This window comes from Gorilla gorilla, chromosome 14 (genome assembly GCF_029281585.2).
Source record: "Gorilla gorilla gorilla isolate KB3781 chromosome 14, NHGRI_mGorGor1-v2.1_pri, whole genome shotgun sequence".
In the NCBI taxonomy this organism is placed as follows: Eukaryota; Metazoa; Chordata; class Mammalia; order Primates; family Hominidae; genus Gorilla; species Gorilla gorilla.
Genome location: NC_073238.2, coordinates 120,428,231 through 120,454,319, shown reverse-complemented (window position 1 = coordinate 120,454,319; position 26,089 = coordinate 120,428,231). Strand labels below are relative to the sequence as shown.

The following is a 26,089-nucleotide window of genomic DNA, read 5'->3' as shown; positions in this document are numbered from 1 at the left end:
ACCTGCTGGTGCTGGGCAGGTTGGCCTCGCTGGAAGGGGTTTCCCAGGAGTTTCCCATAAACTCCAGCTATGTAGCATGTGAAACCATAAACAGATTTTGCAGCTAACATACCACAGTCTGGCAAAAGTGGTTTAAGTCTCTCTGGACAGGCATAACTTCCTAAGACTCAGTTGCTGGATCATGAGCCGTGAGATTGATATCCAGTAAAATAACTGCAAGAAACCATTCAGCTGGACATGGGAAGAGGACTCTAGCAAAGACCATTCTCCACACCTAGGCTTCTACAACAGAGCATTGTGTTGTGTAAAGGGGCCAGATTCAATTCATGGCACAGAGGAGAAATAGGCATAATTCAAAAACAGAATGTAATTGACCAATCGTTATGAAAAAATGCTTAATGGCACTAATAACAAAAGGAAAACAAACTAGAATCTCATTCATCATTCATTCATTCATTCCACACATGATTTTTGAATATCTTTTATGTGCACATATTGGGAATACAGCATTGAACAAAAGTGACCGATACCTCTACCATGGCAAAGCCCATGTTATTATAGGAGAAAATAAAAATTACACAAATAAATAATATATTATTTGATGTTAGTATGAAATGCAACAGAGGAAAAGGAAACAGGGCAGGTGTGTGGGGAAGGGCCGTTACACCTGTGGATGGCAGGTGTAGCAGTTCTAAGTAGAATGAAAGGAGAAGGCTTCCAGGAGAAAATGACATATGTTCAAAGACCTGAAATAGTGTTTTGTTGTGTAATGTTGGTGAAACATACAATGGACTTGGAGCTTAGAATCTGACTGTGTTGGGGTGTACAACTCACTGCATACTGTGTTATAATTTCCTCATTTGCACATCAGGGGTAACCCCTTCAGTTGTTGAGAATTTAAGTAAGATTTCAATATTGTGTCACAGGCAGAAAGCAAGAAAGCTTAGTTTTCCTTTTTGTTAGAAAACCATTGCAGATGTTTTTGAAGGATAATGTTTAATGTTAATAAGCACAGAGCAATATCTTGGTAAAGATGGGGCACAATTAATACAATTAAGGGAAAATTTGTGCTAGTTAGGATGTTTTCAGATCCATGCAACTGAAATTCCAATTAAACAATAAAGAACTTTATAAATCCATGACAGGAAACCTGGAGTTAGGGTGGCCATCAGGGCTGGTTTATGTGGAGGTCGAGGTGCACCAAGGCCTGGGGTTCTCTCAATTGCTTCTCTTTTCTGTCTTTACTGTTGCTCTTTCTGAAGACCTGGAGCAGAAGGGTGACTTGTATCCAGGAAAGACACTATTTAGGGCTATGCTCGTCAATACAATGGCGACTAGCTACAAGGCTATTTACATGCAAATTAACCAAAACTAAATAAAATTCAAAGTTCAATCTATATATTGTTTATAGAATGATAAAATTGTAATTTTTTTGTCTTATTTTTATTTTCTGCTTTTTTCTGATTTAAACTGTATTCTCTGAGAAATAACCATTAAAAAATACATACCCACACAACACACACAATACCCACAGACATCATTAAAATAATGTATTCTCAACTAATATAATACGGAAGGATTCTTCTTAATTAATATGTGAAGAGAGAATATTACATGTTGAATATTATTACAACAGAGAAAAATATAGTCACAGAATAAGACTGGAAAGAAATTTTAGATATTTTAACAAACAGTGACACTAGGTTAGCAGTAAAATTATTAGTGATAATTCTTCCTACCTTCCTCATTTTATTAAATGTATATTATTTCTATGCTAGAACTTTTTAAAAAGTGTTTAAGAAGGAAAAAGTGTGTATTTTAGGAATACTGCCTTTTACAATTCTAGGCTCACATTCGACTGTTTCACAATTAGCCTTGTCAATTCTTCTGGTATAAAAAATTACAAACAAGGCCCTTATTTCCTTCAATATTGAACCTACAATGTCAATTTTTTTTGTTTCGTGCATATTATAATGGTAGACTATTTGATAACTAAAGGCTTAATATCTTACAAAACTTACCCTTTTTGAATAGATTTGTGTTTTAGCAAGGAGCGAAGTTACATATAAATTTGAAGTTTTGAAAGTGAGCTTCGTGGAAGCCTAGGGCTTGCTGGAAGGTCCCTGTGGGTCCTTAGAAGGGAATCAGTCAGGCCAGCTGGAGAGGGGAGGAAAGGACTTTGAGCCTCCAACCACCCACTTTCCCCTGAGCAGCTGGACTTTCCTCTGCTATCTTCTACATTTGATTGCTATGTAATTTTCTATTTAGGAAAAAGCTGTATCTCAATTATGTAGAAAGTCAGTGTTTTAAATGATAGAATGACTCTCCAGTGATCAGATTTCTATCTTGCAGAATAACTGCTGAGAGGAAGTTTGAGGGAGTGCTGTGGTTCTCTACATCTGGACTGGTATGCAGCCTGCTTCTCCGTTTGTTTGTGTACAAGCCAGACCTCCTCCTCCAGTTACTGAGTGCACTAGCGACTGTCACAAGGCAGTCTCCCTTGTGGCAGTCTGCCACCTGCCTCCCAGAAGCAGGTGTAGACCATTTCCTCACATTTTGAGCTTTCCTCTATATGCACAGCTCTAAGAAACTGAAAAAATGGAAGCCTGTTGGCAGAGCTTCAAATGTGAGGAAATGGTCTACACCTGCTTCTGGGCTCTTTTTTAATGAACACATGCAGTGTTCAGCATCACAAGCATTGAGGGCTGCACAAAAAAAGACTAAGGTGGCCGGGAGCAGTGGCTCATGCCTGTAATCCCAATGGTTTGGGAGGCCTAGGTGGGTGGATAACTTGAGGTCAGGAGTTTGAGACCAGCCTGGCCAACATAGGGAAAACCCATCTCTACTAAAAATATAAAAATTAGCCAGGCATGGTGGCACACACCTGTAATACCAGCTATTTGGGAGGCTTAGACAAGAGAATCACTTGAACCTGAGAGGCGGAGGTTACAGTGAGTGGAGATCACACCACTGCACTCCAGCCTGGGTGACAGAGTGAGACTCTGCCTCAAAAAACAAAACAAACAAACAAAAAGACTAAAGCATGCCTCTCACAATGACATCGCTTACATTTTATTCCGAGTAAAGGTGAAGAATGTAGGCAGCATAAATTAAAGGGCTAGTGTATATTAGTTAAGATGTTTTAAATAAATGAAACAGAAATTCAAACCTAACTAATAAGGAATGTTTTATAAATACTTAACAAGGTTAGAGTAATCATCTGGGCTGGTTTGTTTAGAGGTTCAATAATGCACCAAGGATGTGGGATTTTTCCACTGCTCCTTGTGCAATCCTTGTTATTCGTTTTGTCTGCCTGCTTGTAACACAACAATGACCTTTATCCAAGCATGATGCCATCTAGAAATATGCTTTTCAGACTCATCATCACTAGCCATACCTGGCTATTTACATTAAATTCATCAAAATTAATAAAACCAAAGTTCAGTTATCCAGTGGAATTAGTCACATTTTAAAGCTAAACAACCACATGTAGCTAGTGGCCATCATATTGGATTGCACAGATATAGACGATTTACATATTTTCAAGGAGCTGTATTGGACAGCACTGGATTTTGGCAAAAAAGGAAAATCATGTTCCTGTGCTTCTTTCTTAAGAACCAGGACATTTCTCAAAAGCTTCTGAGAAGACCTATCTTTGTGGTTCTTTTACCATTAATTTTCATGTCCATTCTGGATCAAAACCTTGACAAGACAAGGGGATTATAGCAGGACCCATTAACTTACCACAGACATAGGGGTAGAGCTGATATCCCCCTAGTTACATAGCTGCAATGGTGTGGCTGTGTTTCAACAACACTTTATTTATATAACCAGGCAGTGGGCCAGATTTGACCCTCTACGCATAGTTCATGGACCCCTGTTTTAATTCACAAGTCTAAAATCAGTAGTGAGAGTCATTTGGTTTATATTTTAAAGATCAATAAAAATTTTCTTCTCATGCTCCCATCTTGTTATGCATATTCAATCAGAATTCTAGGCTATGGTTTTCAATTTTAAAAGCCGGGTATATCTGAAACTCAAAGCATAAACATTTGTTAAATCATTCATGGCGTCTGGAAAGGGTATTCTGAAAGTTAATTCCTAATGATGAAAACAATAGTATATATAAGCATGATTTGAAAAGATAAACACAGAATATAAGTTATTTTAACCACTATACTTCTAAATAACTAATATCAAGAAATTGCTATCCTTTAAAGAAATATTGGCAGTGTGCTACAATGCCACCTATTAATAATATTTATATATCAACATTTTATGTTATAGTTCCTATATGTGAGTACCTAGACCAATGCTGACTTCTGAGATGGGTCAACCAATTCCTGACTATACCCACACTCATGCGTAGGTGTGTCCATGATTTTACCACATCCAAGAACTTCAGAGCTGGCCAATATCCCAAAATCCCTAAGAGAAATCAAGATCGTCTTATAGAAAAACAAGCGCTCTCCACATGTTCAGCTTCTCTAGCTCTTTTTTTTTTTTTTGGTTTATTTTTATAGGAATGTGTATTTGTGGAGGAACTTCACAGGTATGAGGCAAGCAAAAGCTTTCATTCATTTAGGGAGAGTGATGGAAGAACTATGCAGAGAGGCAGCCACACAGTGGCAGGAGGTGGGAAGAGGGTGCATTCAGACATTCTCTGCAAATTTTGCAGCCAAAAGAACTATTTCTTTTTTTAGAATTTTCTAAATATACAAGTAAAAAAGAATTGTGAAGCATGTATGCATCACATAACATTGCAAATCATGACATAATATAATATAATGTAGTCATCTTTTTTGTGGAGCAGAATGTGTATGCCATGTTGCTTTCCCAGAATATTTATAGATTTCCTGAGAGTGACTAATTGTTCTCCAAAATTATATTTTTAGTTGCCTTCGCTGTATCCACAGCTCTAAGAAACTGAAAAAATGGAAGCCTTTTGGCACAAGTATCAATGAACTCCCATCTGCTGTTAGTGGTTTCATTACAAAAACGTGTGTATCTCTAGAAGAATTTTTTTAGAAAGAAGCCATTTCAGCTCCATGTCAATCGATAGCTTTACAAGTAACCCGTCATAGTTGATTTTATATGAGCTTAGCCCTTTCAGGAAAAAGAAATCATTCCATGAAGCAATCTTACAAAAACTGTGCTAGGATATTATATGTATGAGAAGACTCCAAGAACACAAACCCATGAACTGAAGCTAATGAATTATCTATGGATTTCAGTTCAGATTTCCCAGGTTTACTTGAGAAGATGAATATATTCAGAGAAATAAATGCCATTACTATTTTTTTGTCTGCTAGCAAATGGCATTATCAATGGATTTGTCTTTATAAGATGTACACATTTCTTTACCTAGGGTAGTTGAGAAAATATTAATCATCAGAAATACTGTAAATTCCAGTCATGTATTTATGAAATATATTGATATTGTCAGTCTCTATTTATTACAGTGTGCTACAAAGTCTAGACAAAGTAATCACACATTCTTTGTAAAGGCATGGATTGCAAAAATCATTGAATTTGCTGTAATGCTAATCCCTGGGTCTCATGCATTAATTTTTTATAGTTGATTTTACATTCCTATGAAGAAAAAATAATTAACAACACTTTTCCACCCTTCTAATTTAACTAGAATCTTGCATTTAGAATAACAAGTAATGTTTAATTTGACCATTGAGCTATGTCTTCATTTGCCCATTTCTCAATTCCAATTTAAAATGCAAACATTAACAATTTCAAATATTTCCTCTCTAAGAACATCTCATAGTGATGCAGCTTGTGTCACTATAAAAACATCAATTTCCAAATTCTCATTCATTGCAGATCCTCATCTAGTTGCTGAATAAAAACAGTATCTCTAACCCTGAAGTTTTATTGTCCATTAGCTTAAATTCAACCTGATTTTTAAAAATGTAAAAGCCATTACTAAAAATACTAAATGTAAAGAAAAACAGAGCTAACATGTGACAAATCTAAGTGGGCTGACTGACATAGAATGAGGAATCTATTAAATCTTCAAAGATGTAGTTTTCTGCAGCCCCCAACCTCCTTTGCTCTAGGCAATTCCAAATATCTAGCATTAATCATGCATTAGTTCCTCTTGCCCCAGCTTCCTCTCCCATACTTCCTAAAATGCAGCGTAACATTTATTGCCATCCCTGGAACTGATTCGGTGCACACTACCACTCAACAGAAGAGTTTATATTTAAATTATGGACTCTCCAATAGTTTAAACATGTTTATTTTCCTCTTGCCTTGCTCTTGGTCTTGTCCACAGGAAATTTATTTTTGCCTGACAGCCATCCATTTATAAAAAGTTGCTTTGTACAAACTTCTTTATCTTCTTTGCTGATGGTCTCATTTTCTTTGCGGTCTATTTGTCTGTACTGATATTTTTCTGTGTGATAAGAAGGTTATCTACCAAATGGCAGTAGACTTACTGCCAGTAGTGGCAGCTGTTCAATTTTAGATGATCTTCTGAATCATAACTTTCCTAGGGAAAAGACACAGTGTATGTGCATTAAATGTGATTATTTTAAAATTTGCTTATTCACATATACAATCAGAAATTTAGCTTTCCATCTTTGGGGCAGAAGAATAACTCTCCGTAAAAAGAGGTCTTGCATTTTTCTGATGACGTTCACTCCAGGCAGCCTAACAGCTTTCAATTCTGTCTCCACCACTTATCCAGCATTTGACTTTGGTCAGGATACTAAATTTCTATGTCTTCACTTTGCTCATCCCCAAAGTGAAGATAAAAATATTACCATCTTTGGGAGTATTGCTAGCAGGATTGAGTGAGTTAATATGTGTGAAGCTCTCAGTTGGTGCCTGGCAGGTAGAAGGCACTCCATGAACGTTGGCCATTCATATTATTGCAAGAATAACTTTGTCTCAATGACAATCAAAACATCATCTTGGGTTTTGTCTGTATGACTGATGGACTGGCATTTACATCACATCAACCATTATTTAGGATAGTATAATCTCAGTTGTTGAGTGATGTTATTACAGAAGTTCAGTAACATTCAAGAAAGTCTCAGCAACACTATTCAATAACATTGAAGAACCATATCACCTTTTACAGTCAATTTAAATAACCAGGAAACTGTAAACAACCACACTTTTTCCAGAGTTGCTTTCCTGATGGGGCATGCAGAACAGTACAATCGGTACAATGTACATCAGGTGTGGGCTTTTCTCAATAATGTTAAGTGTAAATATAAATATAGGAATGTAAAAAATGTAAAGGCTATTTTAATTGTATGTGTGTGTTATGAAGGTATTCTGACAAAAAATTGAAAACATTTATCTTATTCCATCAGATGCAGAAACAAAGGAAGTAGTAGTATGGGCTGCTTCATATTTTGAGACACAGAAGTCCAGACAGGTACCTAGTTACATGTTAAGGCCGGAAACAGGGGAGCTGTTACTGACTCCTCTCTTTCCCTCCACCACATCACCCAGCTGTGCTCCTACTTACTGCTCATTCAGCCCTGTTGGCTGCAGACTCTAAGTGTCTCTTAAATCTATCCCCATTGGTTATTCTCAAGGATGAAGCTCCACCATCTTGAGCTTGGATGACTGCAATAGTCTCCTCAACGGTGTCCAAATTCGATTTTCTCACCTAAAACCATAACCAGAGAAACCTTTTTAAACCTGTATTTGGGGCATGGTCCTTAGAGGCTTAAGCCTTAAGTGGCTTCCTATTGCCTACCAAATGAAGTCTCCAATCTTCAGCTTGACGGTGGGGCTGTGAGTAACTGAGCCCTGCCTCCTGGACAGCCAGGGTCCCTCTTTGCTCTGCTCACTTATTACTTTGGTCTTCCTATCCTGGAGTGTGGCTCACTCTCCACACCATCAACTGTTTAATTGCTGCCCACCCTTCAAATCTCAGCGTCAACAGTGTCCTTCGATACAGGCCTTTTCTCCCTGCACTGGCACCCCGTTCATAAACACCTGCTATTTCTAATCACACCAACCTGTGCTTCTCCTTTTGAAGTGTTCACTCCGTGGGATACTTGTTGACATTTTCTCCATTCGAATATGAGCTCCACGGGGGCAGGCACCATATTTGTCTTGTGGCAGATGTTAGCCTCTGATTGGGCAGAATATCTCATATATAATTTTCAATGCTCGTTGAATATGTAAATAAATTTAGAGAATGCCTAGATAATTTCTTAATACCCAATTACTATATTTTGAGATGGCTTGCTGAACTGGTTTAAATTTGGATCTGAATAATGCCAGACCTACTTAATTAAATGAAATTTTAAATTATTCAATGAAGGTATTTGACCATGAAATGGAAATATAATGGAGCTGTTAAAAACATCGTCACCATGGCTGGAATGCGGTGTTCAAATACTGCCTGTGCAACTGAGATGTGTCCCTGGGCTAATTACTGACCTCTAGTTCCTCCATTTCCTCGGCTGTCATATTGTGAGAAGTAAACACATGAAAATATCTAAAGCACTTAGAAGCATAATAAGCCTAATAGTTCAGACACAATCATCTAAAAGGAAAACTCTCTTTTCTTCTTCCATCAATTGCATGCTTGTCTTTCATATTTTCAAGCTAAAACTTTAGATAATATAAAATTATAAAATTGCACAAAGTAAAAACTCTGAAAAATTTTTCTATGAGCTTTCCTTTCACCAAATATCCAGATTGGTCTGGTCTGAACAATTTAGATGTTTGGAGTCTACAACAACATAGCACATATGCACTCCACCCAGTCAGGTGGATGGAACAAATTAATCTTGGTATCATCATCCAGAGTATTTGCCCATCACAGGTTTTCTCTTTTCACTCACTGAGCTGAGTATAGACAGTCTCTCAGACACTTCCAGATTGTCCATGGCAGGAAATTTCCTACCTGGACAGCAGTGGGTGGCCCATTGAAGGGAGAAACCAAGCATTTCGTCAGGATTCTTGATAAACTGCCATTATCTGAGCAGAGGGTTTTCCTTTTGTCCTGACAAAAATGTCTGTACACGTCTATTTTCATGTATTTTTATGTGATAATTTCCTATTCTACCACCTTAAGAATTCAAAATAATCTTTCATGGAAAAGCATCAAGAGCTTAACAAAAATCACATTGAGTTACAGTTTCTGGTTTTTCTAAAGAACAAAGCCTTATTAAGTTCTTAAGTATGATTCAACAATTAAATCAAATGAAATCACTAATTTCCGCCCCCCTCTTTCACTCACCCCAGACTGCTTTATAGAGGATGTAATCCATTGTGACGCTACTAAAGGCAGGACACGTCTTCCAAGGTATATTCACTCTTAAGAAATGATCAGGTTGGTTTGGATAAATAACTTTGAAGTCTTCATATCTTAAAGAAGCTGCATTTAGAGTACAAGATTATAATTGGCCATTTCTGTCAAACTGAAAAAAATCTTTTCACCATCAATAATCCACTTTAGATAAAGAGTGATGCAAAAACATTTCATCTTTTAAATTGATTGCATATTAGCACATTTTGGTCAATGAGTTTATTTTTCTTTTTATTTCCAAAGATGCAATAAGTAAGAAAAAAAAGCTTTTAAACAGGCTTTTAAACAGCCAGAAATGACATGATTTATTTGCATGAATTGCACATATGGCTGAAGTTCTTCCTGTGCCATATTTTCAATACATTAAAATATTTTCTACATTATGATGTTTTATAAAATTATTCTCAGCAACTCTGGGGAATATAGCTATTATATCCTTAGGAAGATGAAATGATCCTCATTCTTCTGGGAGTTTAGTGTTATTAAGGAGGTTTATAAGCACTAGATATGGAAGCTAAATTTATTTACCTTAGTTTTCTTTTGTGTTTGTAATTAAGCATCATAAAAATGCAGAAAAGAGCAGACACAGGAAGTAATAAATGTAAAAATATTGTATAACTTCACTGTACTTCAAATGTATATTGACCCATTTTGCCTTCAGAGTAAATGAACTTGGGAAATCATTATATATATATATATATATACACACACACACACACATACATATACTTATTAGATCCATAAATATATATGTAATTTTAGGACTGCTATATCAGAGGCAAATAAAGGGTTTTCTATTTCCCTGAATTTCCACTACACACATTTTAAAAGCAAAGTGGGTTTACTAGTGGTGACATTTTAAAACAGGAACTTTTGGATGATTTGAAGTGAACCAATTCTGAGACTCAGTCATTACCATGGCAACACCAGGGTTCAGAAGTCTTCATGTGGAGGCAATCATTGGGTACTCTCGCATAAAGCACAGATGATTTAGTCCTGCTTTTGTCAGAAACGTTAAATGGATTTTTTTAATTAACTGGAAAATGTGCCAATAAGTCCAATATTCATGAAAGTAGATATCACTAATGGTTCATTAACCTAAGTCTTCCCACCAAGGGTTCAACTTCCTTCAAAGCATGTGGGAGAGTCATTTCCCCCCATTTCTGAGATGGTATGTTGTTAGCCTTTCAAAAAGCGAAGGACACTAATTGATTCCTTTATTCAATTTTACAAATCATTCCTTGTGTATAACTTTTGCTAAGAAAGCAAAATAAATTTCTACCTATCCATCCAAAATATTCCTGTATCACAAAGGTTAAGGAAGGGATAAGCATAAATGTTCCACTCTCCCCCTTGATGGAGGAGGGTGGAGGGAGAAAAACAAAACAAAACAGAGCAGAAACTAAGATGCCTTGAGAAGGCTCTCACGACATTTTATTGACTGAGGGCCATCACAGACAATGCCTTCTCCACTTATTTATTTGGACACTTTGCTTAAGGAGAATAAAATAAACTCTTGGTATATTTCCATTTTTAGGGTTAAATTAGATTTTCTGTAACAACATACAAATATATGCAATTCACAGTCATCAAAGATGATACCTGTTGGTGGTGGCGGGATGGAACAGACTTTAAGCTTAAAGCTGTGTGTAGACTGCTCTTGACCATGTAGTATTTCCAGAAGATCTTATCAAGTAAGAGGCTTTGCATAATTCTGTAACTGTGTGTTTAGAGCTTCCCGAGGAACAACCACAGACTGAGAGACTCTGGGACACGAGCACAGCCATAGCTTCCAGTCCTTCCTATGTGTGTTATCTACAGGGTGGTCTTTATTCCAAGTGAATCATTTCCATCCTGTACACCAGTACATGTGCTGAGCACACTTTCATAGACCACAAATAGAACTGATGATTAACAAAATTCCTCCGTAGGATTTATAGAGGATTGGGAAGAGAATTAGAAATGAGATTGAGTTCACCCCATGTGCATTTAAGAGGGTTCAAGACTTGCCTTCCTCCAATTTACAGACATCCACAGAGAAACCATTAAGCACAAGTACAAGCTAGTTGCAGAAAAAGCAGATAATGTCTCAGTCCCTATATAGCAGGAAAGATGGTCATGCCATTTATGTATAAGAAAATAGTTCATTTTCAATATAAGAAGTGTTTAAAACAAAGTCTTCTATAGGACCAAAGGATACTATGAGTGTTGGGAGTCAGGGAAGAAAAAATACTTTTTGTTTATTAACCTCTCTTAATGTAGTGAAACACAACTATCAAATCTTAACAAGAAATGGAACATGGTCTTGTTATTATTTCTTTCCACATCATGATATGGTTTCTGTGAGCCAGGAGTCCACGGATTCCTTATGGGGGCTAATCAGATGTCAGCTGGGCTGTGTTCTCAGCTATGCAAGAATCCACTTTTAATCTCATTCAGGTTTGGGGCAGAATCAGCTTGCAGCTGTATGATTCAGAGCCTCAGCTGATGCTGTTTGTTGATGAGATACTGGCCTTGGCGTGGGGATGTTCCCAGCATGGCTGCTCACGTCATCAGGCCAGCAAAAAGAGCCTCTCTTCCTTCTACCAAGATGGAGCTGTACACAGTACAACACAAAGCCTAATAACTGGAGCAACATCAGTGAAGAAGGAAGGAAGTCGGCGGTCTCGCTTGCATTCAAGAGGAAAGGATGTGAATGTTAGGAGCATGAGGGCCCCCTGGCTTCTATTCACCACACGATCTACCATCCCATTTTACAGAAATAGTGTCTGAAATGATGGCTTGCTAGAATTCCCATGGTGGAAGACAAACCCATCTTTAAACACCAGTCTCTGGGTCTCTGCTGACTCCACTGCTTCTCCAGTGCAGGGCATAGAAGACAACCTTGAGTCATAACTCATGGAAAATGGTTAATGTCCTCCCAGATTACTGAACAATTCATTCTTCACTTTCCAGAGTTCTTCCAAATATAGATTATTGGTGCTGCACTAGCAATGTCCTGGGAACACTCAGCTTTTCAGTTCAGCTTTCTTTTTCCTATAATGAACTTGATTATATATGGCTAAGTTTTAGATAGAATTTTCAGTTCAGCTTTTTCTTGTAATGAACTTGATTATATAGGGCTAAATTTTATATAGAATTAAAGCCAAAAAACTGGAACTCCTGGTGCCTAAGAAAAAAGGATATTAGTGTAAAGAAAGTGGAAATGGGATTGACCAAGTGGTATAAATTTTTCCAAATTTTGGCTGCCAACATCCTAATTTTATTTTAAATGACATCGTTGTTATATTCCCAGTATATCGAATAAGTAAACATGATTACTGATTCATTCATTCACTTAACATATTCATTGAGGGACAATTCTGACAGGCACATCTAAGAAGCTAAGCTTGGACATGATAAGGCCACTGGCCCTCAGGATGTTTTTGTTCTACTGGGGAGATAGGTAATAGCCAGCATGTAATGTGATTTTGTGTGTGTGTGTTTGTGTGTGTGTGTGTGTGTGTGTGTGTGTGTGTGATTTTAGGAAGTAGTAAGTCATCAGAAGAAAAATAAAACAAGATAGATAGAGAGTTCCCTGAAGGAGGGTAACCCTCTAATTAAAAGCCAACTAAAGACTTTCCTCTTAAAAAAATAGCATTTGAGCAGAGAGCTGGATAGAGTAGTGACAGAATGAGCTGTGTGTTGTTCTGGGGCAGATATGTTTCAATAGAGGCAAATGCAGGTGTTACCACCATGAAGGAGCAGACTGAAGTGGATACAGCAGGTATAGACAACTCTTTTGAAATGTGTTGTGAAATTGTAGGAGAGGGTTTATAATCAGGGAAGGTTTTGTTGATGTTGTAATTCTTACGATTAAAGGTATTACAACATATTTATGAGGATATAAAAATGATACCAAAGAGAAATAATACTTGATGAATTAATAGAGTAAGTGAAAATGTCAAATACAAAGGCCTTGAACAGGCACAAGAAGATGAAAGCCATTTCTCATACAGTATTGGATAGGAAGACAGGTTCAGACACAGGAGCTTGGCAGCCCTGATGGAAGGCTGGATTTCTCCTGAATGTTTCCACTTTCTCAGTGAAATAAGAAGCTAAGCCATCAGCTGAGAGTGAGAGAAAGAAAAGATGGGACTGGAGAAGACAGACAAAGTTGAGAAATTTATTGTTTGTTAGTGAGTGAAAGACCAAATTAAAGGTAAGATTGCTGGACAAAGCCAAAGGTGCACTTCTATTTTTCCAACCAGAAATCTCAAAGATAATTTGTCAGAATGATTGGGTATTTTCTTATAGCCATATTTACCTGCTCTGGTCTAGCCAGGGTGGTGTTTGGCCAAGCTCATCTACTAGAGAGAGAAGGGTCAAGGCAGCTGTGAATATAGCCATGGGAGAGATTAGTGTGGGAAGGGGCCACTGGCAAAGGTGGGGGCACTATGAACAAGGGAAGGACAGGGAGTGAGGAATGCTGAAGGCCTTGAAGCATCGCAGAAGAGGCATCTAGGGCGAGTTGTAGAGGCCATTGTGGAGCCTTCTTATCTGGTCTCTCCCCTTTCCTGGACTGTCCACTCTGAATGGCCCTATGCACAATACCTGTGACTCTTGATAGGGAAGAAGCTATTGTCAGTATCTATTTTAACTGGGTGATAGCAGTAGTAAAATAGTTGATAACAGGGCGTGTTGTTGCCAGTGAATTAAAAAAAAATGATAGAACCATCAGAAATCTGTTTTAAAACAACAGAGGTAAAAGGAGAAAAAAAAATGTGCTTATATCACAGGAATACACACTCACCCTCAATGCCCTTTTTCTATCATTCCAAACACATACTAGAGATCACTTGTCCAAGGCAGAATAGACCAATTACACTTTAGCAGAAACCTGAGGTCATTATACAGATCTAATCAAACCTGTTACCATTGTGATGTACAAGACACACACACAAATGCCAAACTACGGAGGTGAAAGAAGAGGTGAAATCTCAAAATCTGAGGATCTGACTGAAGAACTAGCTAGCCTTGAGAATAAATCTTTGAGTAAATGGAATGTTGATACATAACATATGAGTCTGAAATTCAAGAGAACAGGTGGGGATGGAAACATAAATTTCAGAAGGTAAATATGAAAGTCATTAAAAGCTACAAGACCGAATGGAATTAGCATAAGAGTGAGTGCAGGCAGAAACAAGAAGAGGCTCAAGAACGGAGCCTTTGGTGGCCCCATGTTATAAGGATAAAGACAAAAAGAGGGAAAGAAACTGAGAAAGATCAGCCAGAAAGTGTGAGGACAATCAAGGAAAGCTGGCGTCTTGAGAAGCAAGTGAAAAATGTATTGGAAGGAGAAAGAAATTGGGTCGGTGTTCTATTCTTCTTCTTCCTCATTGCTACCTCCAGACCATTCATTTTCCATAAAAACTTGCATCTATGTACAACACTTCTACAGCACAGAAAGATGAGACATGGATGTGGATTTTGATTTTAGGTTTTAGAAATGTAGAGGTTGTTGAGTGCTTTCATAGCAATAGATTTGATCACAGAGTAGAGGTGAATTTTATTTGGATAAATCTAAGAGAAGAGTTGCAGGGAAAAAAACAAGTACAAATAACTATTTCTGGGGCATTCTTCTGTTTGAGAATAGGGGAGGACATGATCTGGAGAAGGATATGGGTTAACAATAAGAGCGTGTTTATACACTGAAGGGAATGACTTATTAGTGAAGAAAAATGTGTTAATGCAGAGGAAAATGGGAAACTTAATTGAATGATGTTCATAAGTGGTTGAATAAGACAGAGTCTAATGCACTTTGCAGGCTGGGCCCCAGAGAGGAGCATGACCTGGCCGAGCCACCCACAGCAAAAGAAGAGAAGGCAGAATGCACAGATGCATATTCAGTCCGTTGAGGGAGCCTGTAGGAATTTTCTGACTGCTTCTATTTTCTATCCGAATCAAAAATCAAGAAACCAGTTTGGTGTGAGAATGGAGGAGGAGGTGTTGGAAGTTTGAGGAAAGGAAAGGTGTGAAAGAGAAATGTAAAAGAGGAGAGTGAACAGGGAATATGTTATGGGTATAGTTGCCAGGCAGTATTAAGAGCCCTTTTGGGGTTAGTGACCATGAACTTAAAGTGGTACCTGCCAGCATGGATGTGTATATTTCTCCAGCCATGATTAGTTCCATAAAAGGTTGTACAAATGTAGGTATGGAAGAGACAGAAAGTTGGTTATACTCAGCCAGTAATGTGGTTTTTTCTAAGCAACCATGATGAAGCAAGGGGAGGATAAACATTTAGGGTGTACACCAGGTAGTAACTGTGCTTAGGGGCCATGGAAATTATTCTGCATGAAGGGAAAAGTGAATTGGCAAAAGAGAGAATAAAGGTATGGTAGGATTAAAGGGCTGTGGGTTCCTGTAAGGTCAAAGGGTTCTAGAGGGAGTGAACTAGGAAGATGGTGTTTGGAGACAAGGATACTTGAGCCTTGGTCATGACCACAACTAGGAAATGACCATGGGAGCCGTGGCTGAGTTGAGTGAGGATAAGTTTATGAAAGGAGAGGATTTCCAGGAACTCAGAGGTCCGGTTGTTGAATGGATCACCTACGCAAGAATTCAAATTACTAAGAATAATAGCAACAGAGAATGGGATCTGATAGCTGGTAAATGACAGCAACAAGGAGCAGGAGGAAGATGTGTGTGATATTCACAGCAGGGTTTTCATAGAGGGGACAGTGTCAGAAAGCAGGAATCAGAAGTAAGGAATCATGCACCTTCTCTCTAGGTTTAGTAGAAGCCTGTGAAATAGAAGCAGCCCCACCATGGAAGCAGACATCCATCTTCCTTCCATTGCCGAGTGCTCCATTTCCTCTACAGCCCCCAGTCCAAGTTCCTGAGAAATGAAGTGTGATTGTCCAAGCATTTGTTTTGAATCTTGCCATGCCAGCTTGTGATTAATGACTCCTCTGTCATGTCGTCACCCACAGTCCCATGGTCTGGAGTTGGGAGTAGGAACTAGGAGTGGCTGGAGGTTGTGATTTGGTTATGATTTGGTTTTGCCAACCATGACCCCATAGAGACTGCTGCCTTGTTAATTAATGTGAAATTCTTTTCGAAAAAAAATCTTGCAGTTAGGAAGTTATGTTGCATGCAAAAACATGAAAAACATTCTACATGGTTTTTTTTTGATAAAATATATTATATTACAATTCTGTTTTTCTACCCAATTGGTATCTGGCCAACATGAAAGTATCTTGCTCAACAATAATCCAGTGAGAGGCAGTGTGTGAAACAAGAGTTCTGCGGTCTTTCCTGCTTCCTTTGTCCTCCTGATGGGACTTTTTGCATGCACAATGTTTATGTTGGCTAATCTTTAGTGGTAGCCTGTCAAGGCTGTGCCTCCAATGCTTCCAAACACTCAGATTGTTTATGGAGCATAAGAGCGATCACAATTAACTTGATTTGCATCTTTCTTAAATAGGGAACCATACTTAGCTAGAGACCAAGTAACTAGAACCAAATGTAATTGGAATAATGTGTTTACAGCACACTTTTAGCAAAAAGAGATATTTACTACTTTCCAACTCACACACACACACACACAAATGTTCACACATGTATGCGCATCCTACCACACATACACATTAAAGATTTAAGTGCTAAAAACCAAGCAAATCAAAACAGAGTTATTTAATTACATAATTTTAAGTCTACTGTACAATACAATGAATCTTGAAGTCCAGAATGTAAGTTTAGCTACTTAATCCTCAAAAAGAGTATAATCATTCAATTTTAGTTGTTTAAGTAGGAAAAAGGAATTGAAGCAAATAAGATGAAAACAGAATGCTGAGCTGTATTAAGTCATAGTAAGTTAAGCATTCTGTTTCTTTAACAATACTATGTTTCAATGCAAGATGTTGCAGGGAGACTATCATAGGAGCTAAACTGTGATGAGTTTTAATGAAGATATTACATGGAAGGCTAGCTGACTTCCTCTTCATATATTTGAAATTCTTTGCAGAATTACAACTTGTAATCAGAAACAGAACACCTGTTCTGGTCTGGGCTTGTAGAAAAAATTGAATATTTATTCAGTATTTCTTTACAGACAAATGAAGTATATAACTGGAAAATCAAGTGTTTGTGTATGTGGTGCAGATGGAAACTTAGAGCTGATATATAGAAGCCAAATAGGTGTGCAGCTCTGATCCTAACTTAATACATTCTTCTCTCCCTGCAGGGTGCATTGACTGGGAGCCTCAGGCTCTCTTCCAGCAGGAAGTGAACTAGGATGCAATGTCTGTTCTTTGTGCTCACCTGGCATATATCCTTTGATTCTTCTAGTTGTAGTTCAGTAGTAAACCTAAGTAAATGCAACCTCGAACCAAGATCAAATTGTCATTCCCCACAACCGTCCAGCCTAGATAAGCCATGTGTTTCTTCCTTGATGCCACTTGTGAAGCAAATGAAATACACATGCAGAGCTTTTGCTTATTGTACTAGTGGAGTTTGAACTTTGTACAAGCAAGTGCCTGCCAATTGCTTTAGGTGCAATTGTATAACAGTGGCCTGAGAACTGTGAAAAAGGGCAGTTTCCATAATGGCTTTGATCGATAACATTCTGTTGAATAAGGTTGGGAATAAGCGTCAAGCCTCTTTATTCTCGTGGAAGACAGCAATTGGATGTTACTTTTCTACTTATTCTCTCGCAAATAGAATTGGTGAAATAAACATGTGGATCACTTAGTACTATTCATTTACATTTGTCATGGTGGTTTTAGCTCATGCAATCTCATTAGCATTTCTCTTCATCTGCCATTGGGCATTTTTCTTCTGCTGATATGTAGCGACAATCTTTTTAATGTATTTGGTTTGTAAACATGGGATTTTTGTCTTGTGTCTATGCTGTTGACTTTCATGTTAGACCATATGAAATAATAACTAGAATTGTTATATAGAATAAGCAATAATAACTAGAATTGTTATATGGAGCAATAATAACTAGAATTGTTGTACATAGAATTGTTCCTTTTTCATTCACGTATTTATAACTGCTCATTAAAATTAAGGCAATAGTTATATTCAATAAATTAAAGACTACATAACATTTCCTAATGCAAAACAGTGAGGTCATCCCACTAACTATTACAGTCGTCTGTGAAAATTTTCAGACTACTTGGTTTCATTGAAATGTTAATAATAGCTTTTTATTTTTTATAATAACTTCTCTTACATGATTCCTTTTGTTGTTCATCCAAACAAACCAATATCCAAACATCAAGGTACTTTCAGACAACAACTCTGAGAGTTGTTCCCAGAAAAATTACATGCAGTGAAATTATCTTTAAAAGAGAAAGTATACAAGGTCTCAGAGAGAATCTCACAGTGTTTAATTCTAATATAAGCAAAGAACAAAATTTTGACCTTTAAAAAATTATTAACTTATTGAAAAAAACTTTCCCACCTTTGTCTCCCAATTTGTTGCAAAGAAGCAAAAAGAAGCCAAAATATTGAAGTTAGTCCCCTGCAAAAAGACATTGTTTTACTGGGTGATTTTCCAAAAAGTCCCTGGAAATCTGTGGTCTTAAAAATTTATGACCTAAGTATATCAATCAGAATGAGCATTCCTGAGGTTGATTTCAAATTTGTGAATAAACAGATAAATACTTGTCAACAATTTCAAATTTCTAGATCTTGAAATGTTTTCGATATACTTACAAATTATCAGTATTTCTTCATCAGCTGTTATATACTTTTGCTAATGTGAATATTTTAGAGGACAAAAGGAAGATGGTGCAGAGACAATTTTTATAACTTTTTCCCCACCATTGCCAGCAGTCTATGATTTCTTTTTTATGTCCATTTATTTGGCAGGAGTTGCTGATTTTATTGTTGCCATTTTTTTTTTCCGTGAAGAGCTGGAAGATAAAGCTATTCTTTAGTTTTCTCATCTGCAAATGGCATCCCATGGGTCCTCAGCAAAGCACAGAAATGCATTTCAGATACCTGCCATAATTCTTCTGCTGCTGTCCTTAAAATAACCTTCAAAGTTGCAAATATTCTCATCCAAAATGGGATGCAGATTGATTACCTAATCAAGAGATTAGTTAAATAATTAAACAATTGAAAAAAGTCATAGCTGCAGACACAGTATTATCTATATAATAGACCATTTAATCAGGAAGGAAACAACAACAGGCATATAAGAAAGCTTTTGGGAGCTGAGCATAGTAGCTCATGCCTGTAATCTCAACAATTTGGGAGGGCAAGGCAGGAAAATTCCTGAAGTTGATAGAACTGAGAAAAAGAACCAGACAATTCTTCAAGTATGTGCTGATATTTTAACATTCAGCCTTATTAACTGATAAAAGAAATAGAAAGTAAAAATATAGAAGACTTAATCTACTTGACACCTAGAATCAAATTAATCTACTTGACACCTAGAATACTCTTTGTAACAATATAAGAATTGACATTCTGAAGTTCACATGCAACATTTACCAAAATAGACCATGTTATGGATAATAAAGCAAGTCTTAATTTATTTAACACGATTCATATCATATAAGGTATGTTCTCTGGTGAAAGTAAAATTAAATAAGAAATAAATAACAGAAAGATATATGGACATTCCCGAATTATTTTGGTATTAAATAACATACTTAAAGACAATCCATGTGTCAAATAACAAACCAAAATGGAAATATTAAAATATTTGAAAGGAATGAAAATAAAAATTCATCATGTCAGGATAGGTAAGATACTACTGAAGCAGTGCTTAGCTGAATGTATAGTACTAAACATCTGTATTAGAAAAAGAAAGGGCTCCAAATTATTGACTTCACCTTCCAACTTAAGAAACTAGAAAAGAATCACCAAATTAATCACAAAATATAGAGAATAAATAAAATAGTAAAAATCAGATAGTAATCAATAAAATAAAATACAAACCAGAGAAATTCAAAAAAGTAAAGACGGATCTTTGAGTCAATCAAGAAAATGTATAAATCCCTAGCCAGAATGATCTGCAAAAAAAAATAGCACCAAATTTCCAAAGAATGGGAGTGGCATTACTAAAGATCCATAGATATTAGGCAATAAAAAAGAATGCTGTAAACAACTGTATGCCAGGAAATATGACAGCTTCGAAAAATGAACACACTTATTGAGAAAATACAACAGTAGTCACTCAAGAAGAGTTAGATTACTTGAAGTACTCTACAATGTAGTTAAAAACCTGCCTCCACCAAAATTCCAGACCCAGATGGTTTCACTGATGATTTATATCAAATATTTACAGAAAAATAGCAATTCTATCCAAGTTCTCCCAGAAAATTTAAAAGGTGGAACCACTTCCCAACACATTTTGTGGCCTGGATTTACTCTGATATCATAACCAGACAATTATATTAGTAGAAAAGAAAGCATAGACTAATATTCATCATGAGCAAAAATGCAAAAGTCTAACAAAATTATAACAAATCAAATCCAACAATATACAAAAATAATAACATATAAAAAATAAGAGATGTTTATTCTAAGAATTAAGGTTTGGTTTTATGTACGAAAAGTAACCTGAAATTACACACATTTGTAAACTGAATTTCCTGATAAGTATTCTTATAAGAGTTAAGACAGAAACATCTCAATCTGAAAAATGGTATCAGAAATGCTTACAGCTAACATCAAACTTAATAGCGAAAGACTGAAACTTTTTTCACTAATGTGAGGAACAAAACAAATTCAATTCTCACCACTTTTATTTAACATTTTACTGGAATTTTTAGTCAATGAAATAAGGAAAGAAAAAGAAAAAAATTCACCAAGATTGGAAAGGAAGAAATACTACTATATGTATTCATTAAAATTCTAGGCTGTCTTTTTTAGAAATTAGCTAACTGTTTCTAAAATAAATACAGAAATGCAAGGCTTCTAAAATAGTCAGAATATGTTGAATAAAAAAGACGAAGTTGTAGACCTAACATTATTAGATTTCAAGACTTATTATATGATGACAAACATGAGACCAAGAGAATGAATAGATATTCCAGAAGTAGATCTATACACATATGGACAACTAATTTTTGACAAAGCTTTACAGAAGATTAAATGGAAAAAGGATAGCCTTTAAATAAATGGTGCTAGACTAATTGGATATCCATATGTAAATAATGTATCTCTAATTCATATCATGCCTTATATAAAATATTAACTCAAGATTTTAGAGTTAAGTCTAAAATTACAAAAATTCCAGAAAAAGGAAACAAATTCTTTGTGACATAGATTAGGCTCAGATCAATAATAGAATAAATTGATATGTTGTAATTCATCTAATTCATCAAAATTAAACTGCCCTTCAAAAGGTACCATGAATGAAAAGACAAGCCACAGATTGGGAAAAACTGATTATCAAGTTATATGTGTAATGTCTAATAAAGAACTTGCATTCAAAATATTTTAAAAAATATTCTCAAAACTTAAAAATAACAAACCACCCTATTAAAAGATGGGTAACTGATTTGAATAGACACTTCATCAAAGAAGACATGTAGATAGCAATAAGCACATTAAAAGATGTTCAATGTACTTAGAAAAAGTCCAAATGAAGTGCACAATCTCATAGCACTATACACCTATTTGAATAGCTCAATTTCAAGACACTGTCCACACTAAATTTAGTCAAGAATCCTGAGAGAACTGGAATTTTCACACTACTGGTGAGAATATAAAGCCATGGAGTTATTTTAGAAAATAGTTTGACAGTTGATTAACATTTTAAATACATACCTACAGTAGTATTTACTGATTCCCATTCTAGGTGTTTCCCCACAGGAAATGAAAACATATGTCCATGCAAATATTTGTACATACAAGTTCATACCAGTTTTATTTGTAACAGCGCAAATTTGGAAACAACTCAAATGTTCATTAACAGATGATTGAATATAAAAACTGTAGCACACTCATGCAATGAAAAACTACCAAGCAGGAAAAAATAAACTAAGTGTTGATACACTCAACTATGTGAATGAATCTCAAAAAGAAATACATCATTCTGAATGAAATAAGTCGAACAACAACAACAAAAGGTACACTGTATAATTACATTTACACAAACTTCTAGGAAATGTAAGCTAATAGATAAGGCCAGGAAGTAGATCAGTGGTTGCTTTGGGATGGGGCAGTCAGTATCAGTTTTAAGGGGTAAACATATGCCAAAACCTGTTAAGTGGTACATTTTAAACATGTAAAATTTATTTTGTATCAACTTTTTCCTAATATAGCAGTTAACAAAAAGATAATTTTAACTACATTTATGACAATATTTTGGTCTGGGCTTCATGAACAATTACCTAAATGATGGCTCAAAAATCTCCTTTTGACATCTGATCAGATGAAAGAAGATAGTAAATGCTGCAACATGTGTGCCAGTGGAGGATCTGTAATTCTGTCCGCATAAATGTAACTTAAAGTTTACCAAGAGACTATCTGGTTTAATGTAATAACCAAATAATCTTTTACAGACATTCATACTCTCACTCATTCTTCTGCACTCATCAAATATTTAATTAGATGCATGCTCTCTGAAACATGTACGTATATCATGTTTTAAAAATCAGATGCAAATTTTGTCTTTTTGCTCTCATAGGAAAGGATGTTACACAAATTATGTACAAACAACTAAGTCATTTTAAATCCTTAAAATACGTAACACAGAGCTTGATACATAGGATATACTCAATTACAGTAGCACATCGTAAACAAGAGTGATAAAAGGATAAACCCAGTATCATGGGGCATTTAGAGAAGGAAGATGTGTGTGTGTGTGTGTGTGTGTGTGTGTGTGTGTGCGCGCAGAAGGGGTATGTTTGAGGGGAAGTGTGAGTATCTAGAAAGCTTCCTGAACTGGATGACTTTGAGAACCGATTCAGCGCTGTCCTGCATCACAGGGCTACAGGTAATATGAAGATGAAGCTGGGTAAATAGATCGGAAGAAGAAAAACAGGTTTAGGTCTGAATTTTATATTTTTCCTTTTTCAAAAAAAAATTGATTTCCCCCTCCTCTTCATTGTAATCTTCATTAATAGAACAGAAAATACATTGAAAATAAATAATTAAAATGCCAGTTTTATGACATACATCAAAAATGGAGGTTTGGAAATTAATTATATATGAGAAGACAGCTACCTGCTGTTAAAAAATAAGAAAAAAATATACAGACATCACACAAAAAGTTTCCCACACCAGGTTTTTTCATAGCTTACACACAGCTTCTTCCTTTCATCACTGGACTCATTTTCCCACCTTCCCGACCCCAGTTTAGGATGCAGTTCATTCCGTGAAATTTCTAGCCATAAACTCTAGAGTATAGAAAAACATTCACATTACTCTGGGTGTTTGGTTCAGGAGTTTACCTTGAGTATCAGGTTGGATGTTTTACTCGCAAATGTTTATAAACCTGCTACTGCATGCAACGCACTGCTCTAGGTACTAGAGGAGACATGCCAAATAGTGAAAATACTTCACCATCAATGGAGACTGCAATAGACAGATACGGATGATGGAGATAACATACCTACAATGTCGAAGAGGAAAAATGTATTGAGTAAAGAACAGGCTTACCTCAAGGTTTTGCTTGCACCTTGTGGCAGTTCTAATTCCTTTTGCATCTCCTGGAGGTGTTTACTAGCTTCTATATGCATATATTACCACACCATGAAGTAGTGTCTATATACTTGAGAGATGATACTTCAAGCTTCTATTTCTTTAGAGCTCTTTTTTAAAGGTTTAATGTTTGAAAATGTTAGTAGGTGTTATACGACTGCATATGTTAAGTGTATCTCCCTTGCGTAGTTGAATGGTGTGGGAGTGCACTGTTAAACCATCTGGTTGGTCCAGTTGAAAAATCCCTTTTACTTGATGAGATGGGGATGTAGGCTGAAGAGCCGGCCTGGTTGAAGAGCCGTGGGAACACCCTCCTCCTTCCTTCCTTATTTCTTCTGAGGTGGAAGTGTGATGCTCCAAAACAGTTCCTCTCTCTTCAGTTCCTTCTGTCCTTTTCTTAAGCTTAATAGTTCTGTGTTCTGGAAACCATTTCATTGGTTTTTGATTTTATAGTGCTCTCTTTACTCAAATGTACACAGCCAAGGGTACTGAGGAGTAAACAAAGTAGAACAGTGTTACACCCCTTTCAAATTCATTCACACTTCCACCAGAGTGATATTTCACAGGTTTAAATATTATCAGGTGACTTTCCTATGTAAAAGCACCTAGTCACTCTCCATGACAAAGCCCAGCTCCTTGACATAGCTTGTCCATATCCATACCTCCCTACCTTTCCAGGTTTCTTTCCCATAGCCTCTTTGTAGAATTCACTGCAGCCTAACTGCCTTCCTAACAGCCTAACTGCCTTCCTTCTGCCTGCCCAGAAGTGTACCAGGCTCACTCGTGCCTTTGCTCACTCGGATGCCTCCCTAGATCACGTTTTCACCTCCCTTGTTCATCTGGCTCTCCCCACCCTCCTACTTTCAGACTTATCCTTCTAGGTCAGCAAATCTGGAGAGCTTCTCCTCTTGCTCTAGGGTGAGCCAAGTGCCTCTTTGTTCTCTTTGCCCAGTGAACACACTCCTAAAGCAATGCATGATGTATGTTACCCCATTAAATCACAGGTTATATTTTGGCATCTGTGCCTGGCACATACAGGCACTCAATAAATATTTATTGGGCTGAAGTGAAATAAATAGTGTTTTAGATAATCAAGTACAAAGCAGAGTTTTAAGAGGCTAAATAGGTCAGTGTGATCATCTTTGTCATAGATTGTAGTAAAAATAATCTGTGAAAAGTGAGTGATTATTGACAGGTAGCCTTGGGTATGCAGCTCAAGTAGGCATTATAAAATAAAAAACATAACATACCATGTATTTTCAAAAAAAGCTTCTGGCTTACTCAAAAGGTAAGTGTTCTTTAAACAACTTCAATGGAAAAGGAGTTTCTTCCAAATGCTTGGAGAACTCCTTCTCAAGTCCGGAATAAAGCAAGGTCTACAGAGACAAAGTATAAATAAAACCATGGTGCTGAGCTGGTACCACTATTGGGCTGCTAAGCAGTGCTAAGCATTGCCTTCAGATGAGTTACCTAGCCTTTGTGAACCTCAGATTCCACAGCTATAAACTGAGATGAATAATAATACACAAAACACTAAGCTGTTGAGTAGATTAAATGAAATTATTTATGTAGAGCAAATAGAACAGTACTGTACCTTATAAAATTTAAAACCAAAATGTAAATTCTGATTTTTACCCAAGGGTCAACTCCACACAATTTTGCAATGGACCCTTCCCCAGCCCTCCAGAAGCTGAATATTGTTGTGTATCATATCCAAATTCAGTATCACCAGGGCATAGAGTAAGTGCCAACTGTGAGGCCATAGCTATGCATCCACTCCCCTGAAACACATTGTGTACCTTCATTCTTAGAGTTGAGCCTTTGCATTTCACCCTCTAGAGTGAGAACAGACTGCGTGTTGGAGAGGTCAGGGAAATTACGTCTTTCTATGTCTAGCCCTTTATACGTCTGATTATTTGAATGCTTGACATCATCTATCCACTTATCTATCCCTGCAATAATAAAATACGGGACTAAAGTAGCTCTTATCTCTAGTGGGAGAGTGCATATATTTTATACGTCAGTTCTTTAAAAGGAGAAATTCTTTCAGAGCTTCAGAAAATATCACGGAAGAGTTAAAAGAATGTTTGAGAAGAACACGTCTGAGTATTACCTACTAGAATTACAATTTTACTGCTTTAAAGT

General features: G+C 36.6%; 2 long non-coding RNA genes across 4 annotated transcripts in view; one reads left to right on the top strand and one right to left on the bottom strand.

The window, feature by feature from the left end:
• Positions 1-5,137: 5,137 nt before the first annotated feature.
• On the bottom strand, positions 5,138-24,733 carry LOC129526266 (uncharacterized). Of its 3 annotated transcripts, none has more exons than XR_010130621.1 (6): positions 24,615-24,733; positions 23,903-24,432; positions 9,227-9,364; positions 7,995-8,110; positions 7,496-7,639; positions 5,138-6,505 (listed from the first exon to the last, which is right to left on the bottom strand). It is a non-coding gene; the product is annotated as an uncharacterized lncRNA (long non-coding RNA). The 3 variants fall into 3 exon arrangements; XR_010130622.1 differs by having other exon boundaries at positions 24,607-24,731; XR_010130623.1 differs by lacking the exon at positions 7,995-8,110.
• LOC109029318 (uncharacterized) overlaps positions 24,662-26,089 on the top strand; it is a 29,859-nt gene continuing 28,431 nt past the window's right edge. The window contains exon 1 of the long non-coding RNA XR_002008375.4: positions 24,662-24,862. This is a non-coding gene — a long non-coding RNA (uncharacterized lncRNA). The remainder of the gene's footprint in view (positions 24,863-26,089) is intronic.